This window comes from Tetrao urogallus, assembly GCF_951394365.1.
Source record: "Tetrao urogallus genome assembly, chromosome: 1".
Classification (NCBI taxonomy): Eukaryota; Metazoa; Chordata; class Aves; order Galliformes; family Phasianidae; genus Tetrao; species Tetrao urogallus.
Window position 1 is genome coordinate 171,653,440 of NC_136813.1, and position 13,785 is coordinate 171,667,224.

At 39.4% G+C, this 13,785-nt stretch overlaps 1 protein-coding gene across 7 annotated transcripts in view; it reads right to left on the minus strand.

The window, feature by feature from the left end:
- CADPS2 (calcium dependent secretion activator 2) overlaps window positions 1-13,785 on the minus strand; it is a gene marked incomplete at both ends in the record, with an annotated part of 304,052 nt that overhangs the window by 160,963 nt on the left and 129,304 nt on the right. The gene's annotated exons all lie outside the window — the stretch shown is intronic.

Below are 13,785 nucleotides of genomic sequence, written 5' to 3' on the forward strand. Positions count from 1 at the left end.
GTCTCACTTTTTTTCACGATCTGTACTGACTTGGTTGCTTCTGTATTGGTGGGAAAGGCTAGAGAAATAGGTAACCACAATCTTTAGGTTAGAAAATGTACTTCAGAGTACAAGAGGTGGGCAGAAAGGTCTGAAAAGAGAACAGTGGGACAAAGACTCCAGCACCTCTCTGCCAGGTCTGGCAGCACTGATCTTTACATCTACACATCACATATCCAGATCAGACAAACTTTCTGCTGTTAGAAAGTATTAAAAATAATATTTTAAAAAATGAGTGATATTCTGCTATTCAGGTGAACATGGAGTTCATGAAGTGCTGTACATTATCAGCTACCACTGCATACACAACTGCATCTTTAACTGCACATACAACTGCAGAGAGAGAGAGTAAATGCGAGAGTAAGCCAGCAACTGTGCCAGCAGTACAAGATACCCCAAATATTGTACACACTTCTTTTTCTCTTAGCACAGATACACCTACCTGCTTGGCAGTGACTGATGCCAGGATGCTACAATAGAAATCACAGCTTTAACAGCTGTCTCATGTAACTCACTGGCATGTTTATTTCTCTTTTGCACATCTTAGAATATAATATGAACATTTCACTTTCTCCCTTTCATGGAATATATTGAAAAGAACTTTGAAATATGGCACAAATGACAGAATCTTACTATAAAGCACCAACGATTTAATGCAGTAATGAATTTTTCTTATATGCAACATAATTATTTTATTGTTTATTTCTGCATATATTCTCCCTTACATCAGTGGGATTTGGAGTTCATATTGGAAATCACAAGGAGAAGAGTTTGTCTATTTTTACCACTCTATAAGCTTATGACACTGTTCAGATTGTAAATATTCTTCTTGGAAAAAAAACAATCTACTTTTTATTATTTCTCTACTTGAAAACCACTCATTTATTTTGATGAAAGTGCAAAGAGAATAATGTCCAGCACCAGAGCTGTTAAATTGCAGCCGAAAGGCAATAAATTAAGCAGGTTCTAAACAAATCATAATGTCCTTTTAAAGTACAGGCACAAACGAAACTTGTGCTTAGGAAATTAAACCACAGGCTTTGTCAAGTATCTCAGATACTCATAACTAATCTCCTCTAATCTTTTACATGCCTTGTGTGCTCTTCCCTGTATTGTTGTGATGACACAATTTTACGGAGAAATCTGATTGAGAACTACAGATTCATTGTTTTACACTCCCCACTACAGAAACAGTGACACATTCCTTAAATACTCCTGTCAGTTAGTAAAGGGGTATTAATATTGCAGTGCTGCAATGGCTTGAACTCTGAGGTTCACATCAAAACCTTCCTAAAACTACAAAATATTGATATAAGAAACATTAATTGTTCTAGAGAGATGCATTGCAGAAAGAAGAAGAAACTCAGAACAATGAGACACTTAGTTCCAAGGATGGAAAGTCATATCATTGCCTAAGTATCATCTTTGATTTCACCTAAACAAGACTTACACTTAAGTTCCTTTGTTTTTATTTGTTTTTCTTTAAAAAACAAAAGAAAACAAAAACTCCACGTTTGAGGTATTTCTGTGCATGTGCCTACACCAGAAAAATAGTCCAACTTTAACATGTCTAGTATGCAAGTCCAACCTTTACCATCCTAACCCCACAGCAGACGGACCTTTCCTGTTCCCTGTAGTAGCTACAGCTAGTCTTTCTAAAACCAGAAATAACATGTTTTCTCCTTCATCATCATCCCTCCAGCAGCAGCCACCACCTCCAAAATTCACCTTCTGGTATCCATGTGGTCACATAAGGTGGGTGATGTTGCTATCAACATTTAGACCATGTATGTGTAGCAGGAGAGAACAATCATAGCTGTGAGACCATTGCCTCCCAATGAGCAGCTAAAATCCCCTTCCTCTGCTGTGACAGAGATTCATGAAAAGCTTTGACAACCTTTTCCCAGAGATGTGCAGTTGTAATCTGCAGTACTTCAGTTGTATTTCTCTGCTTTTCAACCTTTTATCTCTCCATCCCGGGAACTATTAAGTGAGCGCACAGGCTTTTAGAAACCCAGACCAAGACGTCTATTCACCACTTTCCATAGAGAAAAGTTGAGTATATAAAATCCTGTACCTGCACACAATGCTCTAAGAAGTCTGTAATTCAATTCCTGAATGCACTGTCTAGGCACCATCTTGTGCAGCCACTGACAGTCTGAATGGTTTTTATCTAAGAATTCAGCAGCAAAATTAAAGACTTTTAAGCTGATGCTGTTAGAAAAAACTGACAATCCTTCCCAGAGCTCGGCTTTGAAGAACTGAAAGCACCAAATCTGGTCCTCATCTAGGCAAAAGGAAGGATACCTTGTTTTTGTGGTACTGCAAAGCTCTTCTAGATAATCAGAGCAATATGAATAAGAAAGACAATAATCTTATCATCTGGGATGCTTGCTTTTGGTAAAAATAATAACTGTTTGAAATAAGGGAATTAACAGGGCTCAAAATTACTAACAATTTATCAGAGACCTAATAACAAGTTAGACACAATCCCATATTTCTTTTTAAACAGAGAATATTAATAATATCTGAAAAAAATTAATTTGCAAAAAGTAAAATGACAACACTGGCATAATTTTCATTTGAAGTAGGAAAGTTTCCAATAGATAATGGAAAAGAAAAACAGAGAGGACCTCTATAAATGACAAGCAACAAGGTACATAGGTTACTCTGAAAGTAATGCCTCCTATTTATTTCCATAGAAACTAGAACAGAAACAAAGAGTGCAACAACACCATTTGATGGAGCAAATTCTCCATTACAAAACATTGTTTTTCAACATAGTCAACCACTGGTAGCTATGCATTTTCACCACCAACGAAAAGGACCCTGTGTGCTGTGCTAGTTAAAAATCTCATCAATAAATGTGGCCCACAGTTTCACAGCTTGCCACATGTTGCCACATGTTGCCACTCCATGGACTGCCATTTTAACTCCCGCTGATAGTGGTGACATCACGTCTCATTGGTAACAATGCAATCCAGGAAACTGTCACCTTCAGCCTCATATTGGTTCAACAGGTTCAGACAAACTTGCATACGATATTTTTTCTCCTCTGTGAGTATTTGTGGGATCCACCTCGCATATACTTTGCAGTATTCCAACTCTGCCACCATTGTTTCCAATGCATTGAAGCTGATATTCCACTCCACACACAGTTCCCTGGTTATAATCTGTCAATTTGTGCGGATGAACTGATCAAGATCATCTTCATGTCATGCTATGACAGCTGTACATGGCCTCCCAGAACACGGCTTCTTTCACGCTGCTGTCACAACTGCTGCAACACACCACCCACCACTTCACTGTGCTATATCTGCTGCTTGGTCTCCAGCCAACACTCAACAAGCATTGATGAATGACAATGGGTGCCATTTTTGCCACATGGAGGAATTCAATGACACACCTTTGCTTTTTGGGCACTTCCATATCAGGCACCATTTTGTCAGACTGCCCCTCTGCTGCCATCTGTCACATGGCAACAACATGTAATGGAATATTGATGGGAAGGTTCCATCTTTACTGCCATACAACGAACACCTGCCTTTGACATCATAGGCCAACATCATAAATTAAGAGGCACTACTTTCAGAGCAGCCCTCGTAAAAGCGACATTGAAAACATTTTCTACACTGAAAAAATGGAAACAGTACACTCTAACACTATTTACAGAATGCTATTATGGCAAGTATTTTCAAACAAGGATAAAACTATGAGTAAATTATTACACAGTATTGCTTTTCCATCTCACTTTCACTGCAGGCAACCAAGACAAGTCAGGACGGAGATTTTTAAGGGTGTGCAACAAGACTGGCACATTTCTGGGTGCTGGGAACCACTGGTGTATATTTGTGTGAAGAATTAATGAGAGGCACTAACTCCTGTCTCCCACTGGGTTTCAAATCCAGCTAAGGACTGGTGACAGATATAAAAGCAAAACATGCCATTTATGATCTCAAAATTTCTATATGTATATTTAGTTATGTCTTGAAACAGAATGAAATGGATCCATCACAACACTGTTAGAAGTTGCAAGGCCTATTTTTTAATGTTCTTCAGTACTTGTGTGACACTTTAAAGCTTCCAAACGCTGTATAAATGTCAATGCACTGTCAGCAATTTGATGAAGCAGATAGATATTGTCATCTCAGTCTAAGGATGTGGGAAAGCAAATCACAAAATAGACTGACTTATCTGAGCCTGCACAGTCTATCAGGAAACACCCAGAAATCAAATCAGAAAATTTCAGTATTCCATCTGGCATTGCACCACTTTTCTTTTATTCTGAAGCTCCTTTTTCCCTTTCTGACACCTACTGTTCTCATCAGCTGTCCACATTATTCTGCCTCTGTTTCTGAGCTACACCTACTCTCAATCTGCTGGCAATGCTTTCAAGCAGGCACATTAACCTGGAGAATCACACTTTGTATGCTAAGTAGTTATTCAGAAATTTCAAGATCTATAAATTTTCTTTCTTCATCTGTAACAGTTTACTCCCCACTCAGCAACCTAACAGCTCACCATTAACTCTGCTCAAGCAATAGGCACCAACGGTGCTAGCAATGGCTGCACCCTGCTCAGGCTGGACTCTGGGAAGACAACACCACAAAAACCAGGGCTTAATTGAGAATGCTCCAAACAAAATACAGCTGATGAGCAGGTAGAACTTCGAATCAATCATATTAATCCACAAATAGGGGTCAGCCCTGAGCCCACTGACTCTCCTGTCCTGCAGTGGGCTACATGCCAGGAATAGGAACACATCTCAAGGTCGCTCCTTGAGGCTGAGAAATCCTTACCCATGACAAACCCTTGGTAAGAAACTAACACCAAGCTGAAACTTCGGTAAGTTGCATCTTAGACTGACTGTGCACATAATGCTTTAGACGTAAACCGTTGACCAAGTCTGAAACTAAGACCAAATCCAGCTGCACCCACAATGTTCTGAGGAGTTTAAAAAGCAAGGGAATCTGCTCTGAGCCTCAGGATTCAAGAGGAGAGTCTTCTTGACAATGTTGTGTGACCCCATCCTCTACACAGCAAGTAACTGAGTATACCTGGCCGCTGAATCTTGTTAAACTACTGACTTACTAACCACTGAGCCTTGCTAATCAGCTAATCAGTCTTATACCAATAAAAGATGTTGCTGCTTCTCTCTTGTGAATGAAGTGCATCATTCATCTGTGACAACATCTGCTCAGCAGACTTTTCTGTATTCTTAAAGTATTGGGGTGCTTGACATCCTTATGCTCGAGAATCCATGCACATACTAACACAGTGACAGGAAAGAAGAGCCTGCTTTCACTGGGGTGAAAAACAGTTACAAAAATTTGAGCTATACAGAGTATTCTTAAACTGAATAGGGATTGAAAGTAAAATCTTCAAGGCTTCTTTTTTCAATATCCTCTTCCTTAACCTTTCTCTTCACCCAAAACAACAAATCGAAACCTAATAAAAAATATCAAATCTGTTCCAGTTTGAACACTGCATCTGGTCAAATACTTAGAAATTATTTCCATCAATATAAGCAAATTTTTGAAAAGTCACTTCAGACAAAGACAGAAGAATGGCATATTCTGCAAATGTAAAAAGGGACATTTTAATAACATCAAAGCTTACAGATATCCTAAGGAACTTTTCTTCCACACAATGACCCAGAACAATTTTCAGTAATTCAGTTTTCCGGAGATGAACAGAATTTGAGGTAAAATGGAAAGTAACGTGTTCTTCCCCAGCCTTTTTTGACAGGCATCCATCCTGCCACGTGATGTGTTGCAAACAGACATAAACTGTCTTTGACCTCACTCTGACCCAGCCAGAGACCATCAGATATGTTAGTTTGATGCTTGGACTGATCCAATGCATTTTTCTTCTGAGCAGCGCTTAATTGCCTTTGGCTCAACACCAAGTATTCACAGCTAAACGCCTTCCAGTTTGAAGCTGGATCACACATCCATAGATGCTTTGTTACAGAAACATAGATGCTCTGTCATAGATGCAACGTTAGAGAAAAGCTTATGCCTGCCTGCAAAATATTAATCACATTTGCTGTGGATCAGGTGGGAGTGAGACTAGAAACAAACATATTACGCTCATTAAGCAGTGACAATACTGCCTTTCTCCAAGCCTTAATTGTTCAAGTGAAGGTGATAACAGCAGGACATGCAGCTTCAAGCCCCGAGGTTTCCAAAATGCACTGAAAAAATAGAACATAAAACTGATCTCAGCCTTGCAAGGCATTTATTACATTGTAAAAGGATAGAGTCATCCCCAAACAGCCACTGTATTACAGTAGTGATGTTATGCTTGAGTGGAGGTTGACAGTCTGCCAAAACCCTGGGTTTTCACAATTTTTCTCAAAAAAAAAAGAAAAAAAGAAAAAAAGAAAAAGAGGAAAAAGCTCTTAAACCCTTATATTTAGGGAATATGAGAAAGGATTTGGGATGAAGAATTTGGGAGATGAAGTAATTTGCTAATTATTTTTTTAAAAAAGGAAAAGACAAACCACTTATGGTATCAAGAAAGAGCTATTTCACAGAACAGCTCAGCAGTGCCACTAGGTGAAGGAACTTAATGTCACTACGTACAGAGAACCCACTGGGAAGAACTGCTGGGAAGCCCCTTTTTCCATTGACTTCTGCTTGGCTGCAGCAGGATGCAGTGCACCAAACCACAGTTTTCAAGAGTTCAAACATCATACAAGAGAGAAATCCTGACAGCTTTCAGTTAGTTATTAACATGCTCAGCACAAAGAAGCAGAAGAGCAACCAGGATTTAGCCAGAACAATCAAAAGACTGAAGAGAAGAAGATAAAATATATATGCCCTAGAGGCAGAAGGATTGTGTTTATTGATAACTGTTCAAATAGACTACAAATTAAAGCCAACTTTAATTACCCCCCCCCTTGTCCCTGTTTATTCCATACCACACTTGTACCAGATCTGTGAATATTCCCTTCTAACAACAGTGCTTTTCTCATGTCCCACAAGATTACAAGAGAATATTTTGGGGGTTAATCACAGAATCACAGCAACATTTAGGCTGGAAGGAACCTCTGGAGGTCACCTAGTTCAAGATAAGCACAAAGCCAGTCAGATCAGGTAGCTCAAATTACTATCCAGTTGAGTTTCGTATATCTTTTAAGGCTAGAAGCCTATAGAAAATTCATATTTCTCTGTAACAAGAGAGGTGAACACCTGCTAGACTGTATAAAATAGTAATCGATACTAGAATGCAGCATACGCAATTACTTACTTTAGAAATCCCACCTTTTTTTTTTCTTGTGGATATCATACTGATCTTTATATGTGAGCTGATGAGGTATTTCCTTTATTTTAAAGGAGCAAGAAATTGATCAGGCAACAAGAACAGCTGAATAAAACTGTCATGTATTTTCAGCTGAATCTGTATCCCTTCTGTGAAACACTTCCATCATTAATCCAGAACACAGGCTGGGATAAACGTCTATTTTCCTCTCCCATTTTTTCCTTTGCAGAACCAAGAAATCATCAGCTAATTTTCTACTGGCAATTTTGTTTCTCTTCCTTGCAGCTAGGCTCTGGACAGGCATATACAATACTTGCTTGCGGCACCCAATTTTTTACAAGGTAATTTCTTCCATCTTATTTTGAGAATTGCTCCAATCACGACAATGAAAGAAGAAAGACTTCCTGACATATGCCAAGATGAAAGAGGGAATTTATCCTTCAAAGATAAGGAGAATCAGTATGTAATTTACTCCTATCTGGCTTATGAAAGCAGAGGAACCTTGTTTCCTGCAAGATCTTTACCCCTTTCGCTTCCCTAAGATTCCAAAATACTTAGTAAAAGGTGATGCCCAACTTAACCAAGTGTATACTACATTATCCATGTTAACATGATTAGAAATCATGACTCTTATGTGTTAGTCTTTGAAATAATTTTAGTAGGAATACATGGAGGTTCCCTTATAGACAGCCTCATTTTCGTAAATGACACATAAAATGCATTTATGTATTAAAGAAGAAAAGTCTGGATGCCAAATATGCTGAATAATTCGACTTTATGATCTTCTGTAAAATCAGCTTGAGATTTCACTGCTATTATCTTCAATTAAAATAAAAAACTTACAGCACTAATAGTCAAAAAACAGGTGGAATCCATCAAATAAAATACACTGTTTAAGAAGCTAAATTCTAAAGATTATTTATCCTCAGGAGGTGTAATGGAAAGCATGTGAGCAACAAGCTGAGAGCTGAGTTGAGCATGGTTAAATAAGGCACAATGGAACCACAATCTCACTATCCCTCTGTAAAAATCCCACGTGCAAAGATACTCATTTTAACAAAAAAATCACCCAGAAAAAAAACTGGAAAAAAATATTCACATCCTTAGAAGAAAAGGTTGGTTTGCCAGGAAGAGAACATTATGATTACTATCTGATGAGCAAGTGGTTGTGTTTCTGTCCCTCATTTCCTCTTATATTCAGTCTCCAGTTTTATACTCAAGACTCAAAGCAATACAAGGCAGAGACAACTGTTTCATCCTTCTTTTCCTCCAGTGCAAAAGCAAAAAGATGAATTACTACAAATACAAACAATATCCAGAATGGTTACCGAACGCTTAACAGTATAATTAAAGTATTACTGATAAAAATTAATCTTATTTTTGCAGATAAATTAGACGCAGATGAATAGTAGATGACAAAATGCATGCGTCCCCTTTTTCCTTAGGTAGTGCATTATCTGTGTCATGCAACCATGTGGTGATGGTCGTAGACAGGATCACCTCTGTGTTTCCCTTAACCAAAAATAAAAATTATAAAGTAGCGGTGACTATGAGGAAGGAATAAAACCATCTGATGTTTGGAAGGTGACTTTTACATCGTATAAATGTCTGTCCTTTTCCCCTTCAGTAACTTCACAAAATCACAGAATGGTTTGGGTAGGAAGGGACCTTTTAAGATCATCCAGTTCCAACCCCCCGCTGTAGGCAGGTACACCTCCCTCTAGACCAGGTTGCTCAAAGCCCCATCCAGCCTGGCCTTGAATGCTTCTAGGGAAGGGGCATCCACAGCCTCTCTGGGCAACCTGTTCCAGTGTCTCATCACTCTCACACTAAACAATTTTTTCCTAATATCAAAGCTAAATCTACTCTCTTCCAGTTTAAAACCATTTCCCCCCATCCTGCTGCTACATCCCCTTACACGAAGCCCCTCCCCAGCTTTCCTGTAGGCCCCTCCAGGTATTGGAAGGCCACTGTAAGGTTTTCCCAGACCCTTCTCTTCTCCGGGCTGAAGAGACCCAAAATTCAGCCTGTCCCCATAGGGACATCTTAGGTCAACTCATGAAAATATCACCAACAAATTACATTAAAAAGATTCATGTTTTTTTTAAGAGTGATCATGTCATTTCAGGTAGTTCGAAGTCTTGGAAATTAAGCTTTTATTTTTCCTCTTTAAAAAAAAAAAAACAACACCATTCTATAAAATCATACTAAATAATCTTTGATTATATGTCTGCAAGTATTGTCACACTTCAAATACTTTATGGAATTAATGTTGGTACAATACTGCATAAAAAGAAAGTGAGCAGCATTTATTTTATTCGTGCAGTCTTGACTGAGGTTCCCCGCCTCCACTGGTCAGACACTTAATCACACATTCTTCACATATTTCTAATATAGCAGCCATTTTTACAAGGTTATACAGTCAGAAATTATCATCTTGTTTGTCCTATTTACACGATGCTTGCTGCATCAAAATTTTCTCATCATGTCAGACAGGATCTTTTCCTTCTTCATAAACATCTGACAACAGATTAGCAACTTTAGCAGTAAAAACAACATATTCCCAACTTTTATTTTTAGGCACGATTGTCCATATCCAGGAGATAACGTTTACAAGAAATGACCCTATTTAATATTCAGAATGAGTAAAATCAATGATAAGAAAACATGCAGACACCAGACTCCACACGACTGAAAACAGCCACATCAGTAACATTTGAAGAATGAAATTAGTGCTGGATTTTACAAGACACCCCCTGTGGAGTCACTGCAACAAAATGATGCAAAGAGTCCTGGAGCTGAAGGGGGTCCTCTGAAGGCTCTGTTACTGATGTCTGCCAGAAAAGGTCACAAGCTTTGTTGGAGGGATTTTCAGCAGGGCTAAAAGGCTAGAAACAGTTGGAAGGAATGAAGAATATTTCATAGGAATTGGAAGCTGTGCAACTGATCTGTTTGTGTAACTGTCCAAGACTTAAGCTCAGTCAAATTATATTATTTTATAGCATTTGCATGAGAACAATCATTAACTGCTCAGTAGCACACACAGAAGCAGCTTCATTCAGCTTGATAAAGATGGAGCACTTCAATACAAACTTAAATAAATACTTATCAGAGACAAAAATCAGGCAGGGGTTAAAAGCACTAAGAAACCAGAAAAAAAATTCTTACTGACAAACTGAGTTTTTATTCTCTAGGACTTCTTCTTGGACCTTTTCATTTCAATGACAAATATTTTTTTTCTAATTTCCTTCTTACTCTCATGGAAACATTCAAGGATTCAGAAGGATAATTAAATACATATCTAAAAAGCCATGAAGTGAAATATTCAGCATTTTGGAAGTAAATAAATCCTGAAATCAGGCTCCACTTGAATCATGCCTCTATTAATCTGCACAGTAAGGTCACTTGGTTTGCACTCCATTTTGAACCACTCATTTGAATTCCCAGTCTTCTGCTTTTCACTGAGAACTAGCACTGCACTTTGTACACTGATGCTTCACAGACGAAAAAAAAAGAAAAGAGATATAAAGGCTGCTCTCACTGCTTCTCTTCACAAATGCATCCACCAGCTTTAATGCAACTCCAGAAAATGCCTGTGACAAGTGCATGATTTGGAGCTCTTGCTAGCAGTCTCCTCGGCTAGTGAAAAATTCATTTTCCATCACTGCTTAATCTACTCGTAGTAGAGGAGCTTTGCTACCCTTTTCTAGCTGCACATTCTATATAAAATATGAAGTTATGTTCTTATTTATCTGGGGTTTGTCAGTGTAAATGTGTTACTGTTAGTGATTTGAAGAGCCACGATGAAATTCAGCTCTTCTCGATTCTCAGCTTCTTCTCACAATTAATGTTGTGTTTTCTACTTCAGCCTCACTGATTATTTTCCTTTATATCTGAATGGTGGTACTGGAAATTATCCCAGTAAGCAATCAGTCCCAGCAGCAGGTGAAGTGGGCATGCCCTGGGGCACAGACAGCTTGGTTTTCCTGTATGAGAAGCGGGACGGTCTGTCTGTTCGTGGGCTGCTACTCATGCAGCTTTCCCTCCTGCTGCCAAGGGGCTGAGGGGAAAAGCAAGTAGCAGCAGTGCCACAACTAACGTCAATAGAAGCAGAACATCACTTTTGTTTCCACCTCTTCCAGCACCTTCACTTTGCAGAACATTCAACCCTTCATCCATTCCTTCCTCCTTCAGCAGATCCCTATCAAGAAATTGTCCTGAGTGTGGGGAGATAAAAGTAGTCAGACAACTGCTTGAGATGAAGGGTGTGTTGGACATAGTGGGAAGAAAGGTCTTAGAAGAACTGAAAACAGGCTGCAATAGGAGAGAGAAAGAAGAGACACCTTACAGTCCTCCAAAAACTGAGGGCCCCTCCCTACCTATAATAACACTTTCTAGGCTCTCTCTCACCTGTAAAATTTCCTGATAAATCTCTGCCAAGCCTTTTAGTTCCCTTTTGCCACCAACCAAAAGAGCAATACAGCTACTGCCAAGGTAGCCTGATTTGGCTGTAACAGAAAGATGAAACCATGGAATAAAAGACCTCCAATTCTATAGGCAGCTTCCTCCATCTTCTTTACTGTTTGCCCATAATTCGCTAATTTCATGCTTGTCTAATTCAATATCCTCCTCTGTTGCATCAAATTACATCTCTGTATAAGCTCAAAAACTACATCTGCCTCTATACTCTTAGGCCTACTGTTTGCCAGTCTTGTAATTATGCTTGCCAGCATAATGGAAAACACTATGACTCAGCACAAGAACCAGATACATGTTAGAGTTCTATCAGCTGCACCCTTTTAAATGACACAGCTTTGTAGGATAGCAGAACAACAGCATCAGTAAATCTCACCCACATTCTTACAGTTCTGAACAGTTCAGGGCATCTCACAGTCCTCTACTTCCTAAGGATGCTTTTTTTTTTTTTTCCATACAAGTCCATATGAAATTTATACAGCAACCCTTTTATGGAATAGCCTATAGCCAATCTTTCTTGGCCTCATCTGGAGCACTGCGTCCAGTTCTGGGCTCCCCAGTACAAAAAAGACAAGGATCTCTTAGAAAGAGTCCAGCGGAGGGCCACGAAGATGGTGAAGGGCCTGGAGCATCTCTCCTATGAGGAAAGGCTGAGTGAACTGGGTCTGTTCAGCCTTGAGAAAAGAAGACTGAGAGGGGACCTGATCCAGGTCTATAAATATCTAAGGTGTGGGGGGCAGGATGGCGAGGCCAGACTGTTTTCAGTGGTGAGTGGAGACAGGACAAGGGGAAACGGCTGGAAACTGCAGCATAGGAAGTTCCGCACAAACATGCGCAAGAACTTCTTTACAGTGAGGTGACGGAGCACTGGAACAGGCTGCCCAGGGAGGTGGTGGAGTCTCCTTCTCTGGAGATGTTCAAGACCTGCCTGGATGCCTACCTGTGCGACCTGCTGTAGGGAACCTGCTTTGGCAGGGGGGTTGGACTCGATGATCTCTGGAGGTCCCTTCCAACCCCTACAATTCTGTGATTCTGTGATTCTGTGATTCTTCCTATTTCTGTATTGAGCGTGAAATCTTCTAAATCAGTTTACAAACTCAGATCAGGTCCCAACCTTACCACTTTTCACACAAATGCTATAGTTGTTCTCATACTGACTCCATCTACTCCAGAACATCCTTTCCAATTTCCACTTTGACTCATTTATTATTAACTTTTAGGGAATGTATCAATATGCAGAATATACCTTCTGATTGGCTTTATAATCTTCACCTTTACCTGCAGCCTTTAGTATGTAAGTCAACAAGGAGCTAATCATGAACCATCCTTGACATGTTTTGTCTGTTGTACACAGAAACAAATACAAAGAGAAACAACACCTATGAACCGTTTTCTGAAAAGAGAATGGCTTTGCCTAAGATTCATGGATCAGTGTATTTTTGCTGATTTAGGGAAATCTGAAGACCCATATCAATGACACCAGAGGTTAACGAAGCTTTTAAAAGTAGAAATGGGCAAGTTCATGAGAATAAAAAGAAGGAAACTTTCAGAAGAAAAGAGAACCTTCACTGTGACAGAAGACACGCATAGCTTGGAAGTGTGCCCTCCGTGACAAAGCCCTGCAACTCGCATGGGACCAAGAGCCACCAGAAAACACTCCAACAGGTCATCAGATGAGCAGAGAATGTTGTATTCTTACTCATGGCCTTGCTTCTGACATATACCTGTATGTATTTTATATAATCACTGCTTTTAGATGTTCCTCACTTACCACACACAAATGCAAAGCCCAAACCCTGGAGAAGGAGCACACGGCAGAGAAAGAGTCAACAGAATTTTACATATTACCTCATGTCCTTGAGTTCTGCAAAGCTCATCTGAATATGCTACTATAGCAGGCTGCTGGCTTGTTTGTCAGGAACATTTCCTCTGACAGTACAGCTAGGAGAAGGTCTACCGAATAAGATCTCCTCCTCCCCAAACCCCAGAAGAGGCATATACTCT